We start from the raw sequence: 14054 nt of genomic DNA, 5'->3' as shown, positions 1-14054 counted from the left end.
CACGTTCTATCCCTATGTTTTGATTCCTCTTGATTTAGCCCTAAGCAGTGACTGGCGAGAAACACTTTCATGGAAAGGGGTTGCCAGGCTTCCCAAAATTACGAATCTCCAGAAATCTCAGCAAATATTTTTTCACCCAAGCTGGATGATACTTTCAGGTAATGATCAGTACATGAAGGCGACGTGGTTCCCCAAATATCGTTCTTCTATGGTGAAGCGTTCGTTTCCAATAACAGTTTGAATTTTTAGGTTTCACTCTGTTTTCTCCTATATTGATAGATGTATTTGGAACTCTAAATCCAACACGGTTTGTGCTAGCTTCTTGAAACTTGACAGAATAAAGTACTTTCACGTTCTATCTCTATGTTTTGTTTCCTCTTGATGTAGCCCTAAACAGTGACTGGCGAGAAACACTTTCATGGAAAGGGGTTGGCAGGCTTCCCAAAATAACGAATCTCCAGAAATCTCAGCAAATATTTTTTCACCCAAACAGGATGATACTTTCAGGTAATAATCAGTACACTACGGTGACTTGGTTCCCCAAATTTCGTTCTTCTATGTTGAAGCGTTCGTTTCCAGTAACAGTTTGAATTTTTAGGTTTCACTCTGTTTTCTCCTATATTGATAGATGTATTTGGAACTCTAAATCCAACACGGTTTGTGCTAGCTTCTTGAAACTTGACACAATAAAGTAGTTTCACGTTCTATCTCTACGTTTTGTTTCCTCTTGATGTACCCCTAAGCAGTGACTGGCGAGAAACACTTTCATGGAAAGGGGTTGCCAGTTTCCCAAAATTACGAATCTCCAGAAATCTCAGCAAATATTTTTTCACCCAAACAGGATGATACTTTCAGGTAATGATCAGTACACGAAGGCGACTTGGTTCCCCAAATTTCGTTCTTCTATGTTGAAGCGTTCATTTCCAGTAACAGTTTGAATTTTTAGGTTTCACTCTGTTTTCTCCTTTATTGATAGATGTATTTGGAACTCTAAATCCAACACGGTTTGTGCTAGCTTCTTGAAACTTGACACAATAAAGTAGTTTCACGTTCTATCTCTATGTTTTGTTTCCTCTTGATGTAGCCCTAAGCAGTGACTGGCGAGAAACACTTTCATGGAAAGGGGTTGCCAGGCTTCCCAAAATTACGAATCTCCAAAAATCTCAGCAAATATTTTTTTCACCCAAACAGGATGATACTTTCAGGTAATGATCAGTACACGAAGGCGACTTGGTTTCCCAAATTTCGTTCTTCTATGTTGAGGCGTTCGTTTCCAGTAACAGTTTGAATTTTTAGGTTTCACTCTGTTTTCTCCTATATTAATAGATGTATTTGGAACTCTAAATCCAACACGGTTTGTGCTAGCTTCTTGAAACTTGACACAATATAGTAGTTTCACGTTCTATCTCTACGTTTTGTTTCCTCTTGATGTAGCCCTAAGCAGTGACTGGCGAGAAACACTTTCAAGGAAAGGGGATGCCAGGCTTCCCAAAATTACGAATCTCCAGAAATCTCAGCAAATATTTTTTCACCCAAACAGGATGATACTTTCAGGTAATGATCAGTACACTAAGGCGACTTGGTTCCCCAAATTTCGTTCTTCTATGTTGAAGCGTTCGTTTCCAGTAACAGTTTGAATTTTTACGTTTCACTCTGTTTTCTCCTATATTGATAGATGTATTTGGAACTCTAAATCCAACACGGTTTGTGCTAGCTTCTTGAAACTTGACACAATAAAGTAGTTTCACGTTCTATCTCTATGTTTTGTTTCCTCTTGATGTAGCCCTAAGCAGTGACAGGCGAGAAACACTTTCATGGAAAGGGGATGCCAGGCTTCCCAAAATTACGAATCTCCAGACATATCAGCAAATATTTTTTCACCCAAACAGGATGATATTTCAGGTAATGATCAGTACACGAAGGCGACTTGGTTCCCCAAATTTTGTTCTTCTATGTTGAAGCGTTCGTTTCCAGTAACAGTTTGAATTATTAGGTTTCACTCTGTTTTCTCCTATATTGATAGATGTATTTGGAACTCTAAATCCAACACGGTTTGTGCTAGCTTCTTGAAACTTGACACAATAAAGTAGTTTCGCGTTCTATCTCTATGTTTTGTTTCCTCTTGATGTAGCCCTAAGCAGTGACAGGCGAGAATCACTTTCATGGAAAGGGTTTGCCAGGCTTCCCAAAATTACGAATGTCCAGAAATCTCAGCAAATATTATTTCAGCCAAACTGGATGATACTTTCAGGTAATGATCAGTGCACGAAGGCGACTTGGTTCCCCAAATACCGTTCTTCTATGTTGAAGCGTTCTTTTCCAGTAACAGTTTGAATTTTTAGGTTTCACTCTGTTTTCTCCTATATTGATAGATGTATTTGGAACTCTAAATCCAACACGGTTTGTGCTAGCTTCTTGAAACTTGACACAATAAAGTAGTTTCACGTTCTATCTCTATGTTTGGATTCCTCTTGATGTAGCCCTAAGCAGTGACAGGCGAGAAACACTTTCATGGAAAGGGGTTGCCAGGCTTCCCAAAATTACGAATCTCCAGAAATCTCAGCAAATATTTTTTCACACAAACTGGATGATACTTTCAGGTAATGATCAGTACATGAAGGCGACTTGGTTCCCCAAATTTCGTTCTTCTATGTTGAAGCGTTCGTTTCCAGTAACAGTTTGAATTTTTAGGTTTCACTCTGTTTTCTCCTATATTGATAGATGTATTTGGAACTCTAAATCCAACACGGTTTGGGCTAGCTTCTTGAAACTTGACACAATAAAGTAGTTTCACGTTCCATCTTTATGTTTTGTTTCCTCTTGATGTAGCCCTAAGAAGTGACAGGCGAGAAACACTTCCATGGAAAGGGGTTGCCAGGCTTCCCAAAATTACGAATCTCCAGAAATCTCAGCAAATATTTTTTCACCCAAACAGGATGATACTTTCACGTAATGATCAGTACATGAAGGTGACTTGGTTCCCCAAATTCCGTTCTTCTATGTTGAAGCGTTCGTTTCCAGTAACAGTTTGAATTTTTATGTTTCACTCTGTTTTCTCCTATATTGAGAGATGTATTTGGAACTCTAAATCCAACACGGTTTGTGCTAGCTTCTTGAAACTTGACACAATAAAGTAGTTTCACCTTCTATCCCTATGTTTTGATTCCTCTTGATGTAGCCCTAAGCAGTGACTGGCGAGAAACACTTTCATGGAAAGGGGTTGCCAGGATTCCCAAAATTACGAATCTCCAGAAATCTCAGCAAATATTTTTTCACCCAAGCTGGATGATACTTTCAGGTAATGATCAGTACATGAAGGTGACTTGGTTCCCCAAATATTGTTCTTCTATGGTGAAGCGTTCGTTTCCAATAACAGTTTGAATTTTTAGGTTTCACTCTGTTTTCTCCTATATTGATAGATGTATTTGGAACTCTAAATCCAACACGGTTTGTGCTAGCTTCTTGAAAGTTGACACAATAAAGTAGTTTCACGTTCTATCCCTATGTTTTGATTCCTCTTGATGTAGCCCTAAGCAGTGACTGGCGAGAAACACTTTCATGGAAAGGGGTTGCCAGGCTTCTCATAATTACGAATCTCCAGAAATCTCAGCAAATATTATTTCAGCCAAACTGGATGATACTTTCAGGTAATGATCAGTACACGAAGGCGACTTGGTTCCCCAAATATCGTTTGTCTATGTTGAAGCGTTCGTTTCCAGTTACAGTTTGAATTTTTAGGTTTCACTCTGTTTTCTCCTATATTGATAGATGTATTTGGAACTCTAAATCCAACACGGTTTGTGCTAGCTTCTTGAAACTTGACACAATAAACTAGTTTCACGTTCTAACTCTACGTTTGGATTCCTCTTGATGTAGCCCTAAGCAGTGACAGGCGAGAAACACTTTCATGGAAAGGGGTTGCCAGGCTTCCCAAAATTACGAATCTCCAGAAATCTCAGCAAATATTTTTTCACACAAACTGGATGATACTTTCAGGTAATGATCAGTACACGAAGGCGACTTGGTTCCCCAAATTTTGTTCTTCTATGTTGAAGCGATCGTTTCCAGTAACAGTTTGAAATTTAGGTTTCACTCTGTTTTCTCCTATATTGATAGATGTATATGGAACTCTAAATCCAACACGGTTTGTGCTAGCTTCTTGAAACTTGACACAATAAAGTAGTTTCATGTTCTATCTCTATGTTTTGTTTCCTCTTGATGTAGCCCTAAGCAGTGACAGGCGAGAAACACTTTCATGGAAAGGGGTTGCCAGGCTTCCCAAAATTACGAATCTCCAGAAATCTCAGCAAATATTTTTTCAGCCAAACTGGATGATACTTTCAGGTAACGATCAGTACACGAAGGCGACTTGGTTCCCCAAATTTCGTTCTTCTATGTTGAAGCGTTCGTTTCCAGTAACACTTTGAATTTTTAGGTTTCACTCTGTTTTCTCCTTTATTGATAGATGTATTTGGAACTCTAAATCCAACACGGTTTGTGCTAGCTTCTTGAAACTTGACACAATAAAGTAGTTTCACGTTCTATCCCTATGTTTTGATTCCTCTTGATGTAGCCCTAAGCAGTGACTGGTGAGAAACACTTTCATGGAAAGGGGTTGCCAGGCTTCCCAAAATTACGAATCTCCAGAAATCTCAGCAAATATTTTTTCACCCAAGCTGGATGATACTTTCAGGTAATGATCAGTATACGAAGGCGACTTGGTTCTCCAAATATCGTTCTTCTATGTTGAAGCGTTCGTTTCCAGTAACAGTTTGAATTTTTAGGTTTCACTCTGTTTTCTCCTATATTTATAGATGTATTTGGAACTCTAAATCCAACACGGTTTGTGCTAGATTCTTGAAACTTGACACAATAAAGTAGTTTCACGTTCTATCTCTATGTTTGGATTCCTCTTGATGTAGCACTAAGCAGTGACAGGCGAGAAACACTTTCATGGAAAGGGGTTGCCAGGCTTCCCAAAATTACGAATCTCCAGAAATCTCAGCAAATATTTTTTCAGCCAAACTGGATGATACTTTCAGGTAACGATCAGTACACGAAGGCGACTTGGTTCCCCAAATTTTGTTCTTCTATGTTGAAGCGTTCGTTTCCAGTAACACTTTGAATTTTTAGGTTTCACTCTGTTTTCTCCTTTATTGATAGATGTATTTGGAACTCTAAATCCAACACGGTTTGTGCTAGCTTCTTGAAACTTGACACAATAAAGTAGTTTCACGTTCTATCCCTATGTTTTGATTCCTCTTGATGTAGCCCTAAGCAGTGACTGGCGAGAAACACTTTCATGGAAAGGGGTTGCCAGGCTTCCCAAAATTACGAATCTCCAGAAATCTCAGCAAATATTTTTTCACCCAAGCTGGATGATACTTTCAGGTAATGATCAGTATACGAACGCGACTTGGTTCTCCAAATATCGTTCTTCTATGTTGAAGCGTTCGTTTCCAGTAACAGTTTGAATTTTTAGGTTTCACTCTGTTTTCTCCTATATTGATAGATGTATTTGGAACTCTAAATCCAACACGGTTTGTGCTAGCTTCTTGAAACTTGACACAATAAAGAAGTTTCACGTTCTATCCCTATGTTTGGATTCCTCTTGATGTAGCCCTAAGCAGTGACTGGCGAGAAACACTTTCATGGAAACGGGTTGCCAGGCTTCCCAAAATTACGAATGTCCAGAAATCTCAGCAAATATTATTTCAGCCAAACTGGATGATATTTTCAGGTAATGATCAGTACACGAAGGCGACTTGGTTCCCCAAATTTCGTTCTTCTATGTTGAAGCGTTCGTTTCCAGTAACAGTTTGAATTTTTAGGTTTCACTCTGTTTTCTCCTATATTGATAGATGTATTTGGAACTCTAAATCCAACACGGTTTGTGCTAGCTTCTTGAAACTTGACACAATAAAGTAGTTTCACGTTCTATCTCTATGTTTGGATTCCTCTTGATGTAGCCCTAAGCAGTGACAGGCGAGAAACACTTTCAATGAAAGGGGTTGCCAGGCTTCCCAAAATTACGAATCTCCAGAAATCTCAGCAAATATTTTTTCACACAAACTGGATGATACTTTCAGGTAATGATCAGTACACGAAGGCGACTTGGTTCCCCAAATTTCGTTCTTCTATGTTGAAGCGTTCGTTTCCAGTAACAGTTTGAATTTTTAGGTTTCAGTCTCTTTTCTCCTATATTGATAGATGTATTTGGAACTCTAAATCCAACACGGTTTGTGCTAGCTTCTTGAAACTTGACACAATAAAGTAGTTTCACATTCTATCTCTATGTTTTGTTTCCTCTTGATGTAGCCCTAAGCAGTGACAGGCGAGAAACACTTCCATGGAAAGGGGTTGCCAGGCTTCCCAAAATTACGAATCTCCAGAAATCTCAGCAAATATTTTTTCACCCAAACTGGATGATACTTTCAGGTAATGATCAGTACATGAAGGCGACTTGGTTCCCCAAATTTCGTTCTTCTATGTTGAAGCGTTCGTTTCCAGTAACAGTTTGAATTTTTAGGTTTCACTCTGTTTTCTCCTATATTGATAGATGTATTTGGAACTCTAAATCCAACACGGTTTGTGCTAGCTTCTTGAAACTTGACACAATAAAGTAGTTTCACGTTCTATCCCTATGTTTTGATTCCTCTTGATGTAGCCCTAAGCAGTGACTGGCGAGAAACACTTTCATGGAAAGGGGTTGCCAGGCTTCCCAAAATTACGAATGTCCAGAAATCTCATCAAATATTATTTCAGCCAAACTGGATGATACTTTCAGGTAATGATCAGTACATGAAGGCGACTTGGTTCCCCAAATATCGTTCTTCTATGTTGAAGCGTTCGTTTCCAGTAACAGTTTGAATTTTTAGGTTTCACTCTGTTTTCTCCTATATTGATAGATGTATTTGGAACTCTAAATCCAACACGGTTTGTGCTAGCTTCTTGAAACTTGACACAATAAAGTAGTTTCACGTTCTATCTCTATGTTTGGATTCCTCTTGCTGTAGCAGTAAGCAGTGACAGGCGAGAAACACTTTCATGGAAAGGGGTTGCCAGGCTTCCCAAAATTACGAATCTCCAGAAATCTAAGCAAATATTTTTTCATACAAACTGGATGATACTTTCAGGTAATGATCAGTACACGAAAGCGACTTGGTTCCCCAAATTTCGTTCTTCTATGTTGAAGCGTTCGTTTCCAGTAACAGTTTGAATTTTTAGGTTTCACTCTGTTTTCTCCTATATTGATAGATGTATTTGGAACTCTAAATCCAACACGGTTTGTGCTAGCTTCTTGAAACTTGACACAATAAAGTAGTTTCACGTTCTATCTCTAGGTTTTGTTTCCTCTTGATGTAGCCCTAAGCAGTGACTGGCGAGAAACACTTTCATGGAAAGGGGTTGCCAGGCTTCCCAAAATTACGAATCTCCAGAAATCTCAGCAAATATTTTTTCACCCAAACAGGATGATACTTTCAGGTAATGATCAGTATACGAAGGCGACTTGGTTCTCCAAATATCGTTCTTCTATGTTGAAGCGTTCGTTTCCAGTAACAGTTTGAATTTTTAGGTTTCACTCTGTTTTCTCCTATATTTATAGATGTATTTGGAACTCTAAATCCAACACGGTTTGTGCTAGTTTCTTGAAACTTGACACAATAAAGTAGTTTCACGTTCTATCTCTATGTTTGGATTCCTCTTGCTGTAGCAGTAAGCAGTGACAGGCGAGAAACACTTTCATGGAAAGGGGTTGCCAGGCTTCCCAAAATTACGAATCTCCAGAAATCTCAGCAAATATTTTTTCAGCCAAACTGGATGATACTTTCAGGTAATGATCAGTACACGAAGGCGACTTGGTTCCCCAAATTTCGTTCTTCTATGTTGAAGCGTTCGTTTCCAGTAACACTTTGAATTTTTAGGTTTCACTCTGTTTTCTCCTATATTGATAGATGTATTTAGAACTCTAAATCCAACACGGTTTGTGCTAGCTTCTTGAAACTTGACACAATAAAGTAGTTTCACGTTCTATCCCTATGTTTTGATTCCTCTTGATGTAGCCCTAAGCAGTGACTGGCGAGAAACACTTTCATGGAAAGGGGTTGCCAGGCTTCCCAAAATTACGAATCTCCAGAAATCTCAGCAAATATTTTTTCACCCAAACAGGATGATACTTTCACGTAATGATCAGTACACGAAGGCGACTTGGTTCCCCAAATTTTGTTCTTCTACGTTGAAGCGATCGTTTCCAGTAACAGTTTGAAATTTAGGTTTCACTCTGTTTTCTCCTATATTGATAGATGTATTTGGAACTCTAAATCCAACACGGTTTGTGCTAGCTTCTTGAAACTTGACACAATAAAGAAGTTTCACGTTCTATCTCTATGTTTTGTTTCCTCTTGATGTAGCCCTAAGCAGTGACTGGCGAGAAACACTTTCATGGAAAGGGGTTGGCAGGCTTCCCAAAATTACGAATCTCCAGAAATCTCAGCAAATATATTTTCACCCAAACCGGATGATACTTTCAGGTAATGATCAGTACACGAAGGCGACTTGGTTCCCCAAATATCGTACTTCTATGTTGAAGCGTTCGTTTCCAGTAACAGTTTGAATTTTTAGGTTTCACTCTGTTTTCTCCTATATTGATAGATGTATTTGGAACTCTAAATCCAACACGGTTTGGGCTAGCTTCTTGAAACTTGACACAATAAAGAAGTTTCACGTTCTATCTCTATGTTTTGTTTCCTCTTGATGTAGCCCTAAGCAGTGACTGGCGAGAAACACTTTCATGGAAAGGGGTTGCCAGGCTTCCCAAAATTACGAATCTCCAGAAATCTCAGCAAATATATTTTCACCCAAACAGGATGATACTTTCAGGTAATGATCAGTACACGAAGGCGACTTGGTTCCCCAAATATCGTTCTTCTATGTTGAAGCGTTCTTTTCCAGTAACAGTTTGAATTTTTAGGTTTCACTCTGTTTTCTCCTATATTGATAGATGTATTTGGAACTCTAAATCTAACACGGTTTGTGCTAGCTTCTTGAAACTTGACACAATAATGTAGTTTCACGTTCTATCTCTATGTTTGGATTCCTCTTGATGTAGCCCTAAGCAGTGACAGGCGAGAAACACTTCCATGGAAAGGGGTTGCCAGGCTTCCCAAAATTACGAATCTCCAGAAATCTCAGCAAATATTTTTTCACACATACTGGATGATACTTTCAGGTAATGATCAGTACACGAAGGCGACTTGGTTCCCCAAATTTCGTACTTCTATGTTGAAGCGTTCGTTTCCAGTAACAGTTTGAATTTTTAGGTTTCACTCTGTTTTCTCCTATATTGATAGATGTATTTGGAACTCTAAATCCAACACGGTTTGGGCTAGCTTCTTGAAACTTGACACAATAAAGTAGTTTCACGTTCTATCTCTATGTTTTGTTTCCTCTTGATGTAGCCCTAAGAAGTGACAGGCGAGAAACACTTCCATGGAAAGGGTTTGCCAGGCTTCCCAAAATTACGAATCTCCAGAAATCTCAGCAAATATTTTTTCACCCAAACAGGATGATACTTTCACGTAATGATCAGTACATGAAGGTGACTTGGTTCCCCAAATTCCGTTCTTCTATGTTGAAACGTTCATTTCCAGTAACAGTTTGAATTTTTAGGTTTCACTCTGTTTTCTCCTATATTGATAGATGTATTTGGAACTCTAAATCCAACACGGTTTGTGCTAGCTTCTTGAAACTTGACACAATAAAGTAGTTTCACGTTCTATCCCTATGTTTTGTTTCCTCTTGATGTAGCCCTAAGCAGTGACTGGCGAGAAACACTTTCATGGAAAGGGGTTGCCAGGCTTCCCAAAATTACGAATCTCCAGAAATCTCAGCAAATATTTTTTCACCCAAGCTGTATGATACTTTCAGGTAATGATCAGTACATGAAGGCGAGTTGGTTCCACAAATATCGTTCTTCTATGGTGAAGCGTTCCTTTCCAGGAACAGTTTGAATTTTTAGGTTTCACTCTGTTTTCTCCTATATTGATAGATGTATTTGGAACTCTAAATCCAACACGGTTTGTGCTAGCTTCTTGAAACTTGACACAATAATGTAGTTTCACGTTCTATCTCTATGTTTTGTTTCCTCTTGATGTAGCCCTAAGAAGTGACAGGCGAGAAACACTTCCATGGAAAGGGGTTGCCAGGCTTCCCAAAATTACGAATCTCCAGAAATCTCAGCAAATATTTTTTCACCCAAACAGGATGATACTTTCACGTAATGATCAGTACATGAAGGTGACTTGGTTCCCCAAATTCCGTTCTTCTATGTTGAAGCGTTCGTTTCCAGTAACAGTTTGAATTTTTAGGTTTCACTCTGTTTTCTCCTATATTGATAGATGTATTTGGAACTCTAAATCCAACACGGTTTGTGCTAGCTTCTTGAAACTTGACACAATAAAGTAGTTTCACGTTCTATCCCTATGTTTTGATTCCTCTTGATTTAGCCCTAAGAAGTGACTGGCGAGAAACACTTTCATGGAAAGGGGTTGCCAGGCTTCCCAAAATTACGAATCTCCAGAAATCTCAGCAAATATTTTTTCACCCAAGCTGGATGATACTTTCAGGTAATGATCAGTACATGAAGGCGACGTGGTTCCCCAAATATCGTTCTTCTATGGTGAAGCGTTCGTTTCCAATAACAGTTTGAATTCTTAGGTTTCACTCTGTTTTCTCCTATATTGATAGATGTATTTGGAACTCTAAATCCAACACGGTTTGTGCTAGCTTCTTGAAACTTGACACAATAAAGTAGTTTCACGTTCTATCTCTACGTTTTGTTTCCTCTTGATGTAGCCCTAAGCAGTGACTGGCGAGAAACACTTTCATTGAAAGGGGTTGCCAGGCTTCCCAATATTACGAATCTCCAGAAATCTCAGCAAATATTTTTTCACCCAAACAGGATGATACTTTCAGGTAATGATCAGTACACGAAGGCGACTTGGTTCCCCAAATTCCGTTCTTCTATGTTGAAGCGTTCGTTTCCAGTAACAGTTTGAATTTTTAGGTTTCACTCTGTTTTCTCCTATATTGATAGATGTATTTGGAACTCTAAATCCAACACGGTTTGTGCTAGCTTCTTGAAACTTGACACAATAAAGTAGTTTCACGTTCTGTCTCTATGTTTTGTTTCCTCTTGATGTAGCCCTAAGCAGTGACTGGCGAGAAACACTTTCATGGAAAGGGGTTGCCAGGCTTCCCAAAATTACGAATCTCCAGAAATCTCAGCAAATATTTTTTCACCCAAGCTGTATGATACTTTCAGGTAATGATCAGTACATGAAGGCGAGTTGGTTCCACAAATATCGTTCTTCTATGGTGAAGCGTTCCTTTCCAGGAACAGTTTGAATTTTTAGGTTTCACTCTGTTTTCTCCTATATTGATAGATGTATTTGGAACTCTAAATCCAACACGGTTTGTGCTAGCTTCTTGAAACTTGACACAATAATGTAGTTTCACGTTCTATCTCTATGTTTTGTTTCCTCTTGATGTAGCCCTAAGAAGTGACAGGCGAGAAACACTTCCATGGAAAGGGGTTGCCAGGCTTCCCAAAATTACGAATCTCCAGAAATCTCAGCAAATATTTTTTCACCCAAACAGGATGATACTTTCACGTAATGATCAGTACATGAAGGTGACTTGGTTCCCCAAATTCCGTTCTTCTATGTTGAAGCGTTCGTTTCCAGTAACAGTTTGAATTTTTAGGTTTCACTCTGTTTTCTCCTATATTGATAGATGTATTTGGAACTCTAAATCCAACACGGTTTGTGCTAGCTTCTTGAAACTTGACACAATAAAGTAGTTTCACGTTCTATCCCTATGTTTTGATTCCTCTTGATTTAGCCCTAAGAAGTGACTGGCGAGAAACACTTTCATGGAAAGGGGTTGCCAGGCTTCCCAAAATTACGAATCTCCAGAAATCTCAGCAAATATTTTTTCACCCAAGCTGGATGATACTTTCAGGTAATGATCAGTACATGAAGGCGACGTGGTTCCCCAAATATCGTTCTTCTATGGTGAAGCGTTCGTTTCCAATAACAGTTTGAATTCTTAGGTTTCACTCTGTTTTCTCCTATATTGATAGATGTATTTGGAACTCTAAATCCAACACGGTTTGTGCTAGCTTCTTGAAACTTGACACAATAAAGTAGTTTCACGTTCTATCTCTACGTTTTGTTTCCTCTTGATGTAGCCCTAAGCAGTGACTGGCGAGAAACACTTTCATTGAAAGGGGTTGCCAGGCTTCCCAATATTACGAATCTCCAGAAATCTCAGCAAATATTTTTTCACCCAAACAGGATGATACTTTCAGGTAATGATCAGTACACGAAGGCGACTTGGTTCCCCAAATTCCGTTCTTCTATGTTGAAGCGTTCGTTTCCAGTAACAGTTTGAATTTTTAGGTTTCACTCTGTTTTCTCCTATATTGATAGATGTATTTGGAACTCTAAATCCAACACGGTTTGTGCTAGCTTCTTGAAACTTGACACAATAAAGTAGTTTCACGTTCTGTCTCTATGTTTTGTTTCCTCTTGATGTAGCCCTAAGCAGTGACTGGAGAGAAACACTTTAATGGAAAGGGGTTGCCAGGCTTCCCAAAATTACGAATCTCCAGAAATCTCAGCAAATATTTTTTCACCCAAAGAGGATGATACTTTCAGGTAATGATCAGTACACTAAGGTGACTTGGTTCCCCAAATTTCGTTCTTGTATGTTGAAGCGATCGTTTCCAGTAACAGTTTGAATTTTTAGGTTTCACTCTGTTTTCTCCTATATTGATAGATGTATTTGGAACTCTAAATCCAACACGGTTTGTGCTAGCTTCTTTAAACTTGACAGAATAAAGTACTTTCACGTTCTATCTCTATGTTTTGTTTCCTCTTGATGTAGCCCTAAACAGTGACTGGCGAGAAACACTTTCATGGAAAGGGGTTGGCAGGCTTCCCAAAATAACGAATCTCCAGAAATCTCAGAAATATTTTTTCACCCAAACAGGATGATACTTTCAGGTAATGATCAGTACACGAAGGCGACTTGGTTTCCCAAATTTCGTTCTTCTATGTTGAGGCGTTCGTTTCCAGTAACAGTTTGAATTTTTAGGTTTCACTCTGTTTTCTCCTATATTAATAGATGTATTTGGAACTCTAAATCCAACACGGTTTGTGCTAGCTTCTTGAAACTTGACACAATAAAGTAGTTTCACGTTCTATCCCTATGTTTTGATTCCTCTTGATGTAGCCCTAAGCAGTGACTGGCGAGAAACACTTTCAAGGAAAGGGGATGCCAGGCTTCCCAAAATTACGAATCTCCAGAAATCTCAGCAAATATTTTTTCACCCAAACAGGATGATACTTTCAGGTAATGATCAGTACACTAAGGCGACTTGGTTCCCCAAATTTCGTTCTTCTATGTTGAAGCGTTCGTTTCCAGTAACAGTTTGAATTTTTAGGTTTCACTCTGTTTTCTCCTATATTGATAGATGTATTTGGAACTCTAAATCCAACACGGTTTGTGCTAGCTTCTTGAAACTTGACACAATAAAGTAGTTTCACGTTCTATCTCTATGTTTTGTTTCCTCTTGATGTAGCCCTAAGCAGTGACAGGCGAGAAACACTTTCATGGAAAGGGGATGCCAGGCTTCCCAAAATTACGAATCTCCAGACATATCAGCAAATATTTTTTCACCCAAACAGGATGATATTTCAGGTAATGATCAGTACACGAAGGCGACTTGGTTCCCCAAATTTTGTTCTTCTATGTTGAAGCGTTCGTTTCCAGTAACAGTTTGAATTATTAGGTTTCACTCTGTTTTCTCCTATATTGATAGATGTATTTGGAACTCTAAATCCAACACGGTTTGTGCTAGGTTCTTGAAACTTGACACAATAAAGTAGTTTCGCGTTCTATCTCTATGTTTTGTTTCCTCTTGATGTAGCCCTAAGCAGTGACAGGCGAGAATCACTTTCATGGAAAGGGTTTGCCAGGCTTCCCAAAAT

This window comes from Spermophilus citellus, assembly GCF_964194105.1.
Source record: "Spermophilus citellus genome assembly, chromosome: 11".
NCBI lineage: Eukaryota > Metazoa > Chordata > Mammalia > Rodentia > Sciuridae > Spermophilus > Spermophilus citellus.
This window is presented reverse-complemented; position numbering follows the sequence as displayed.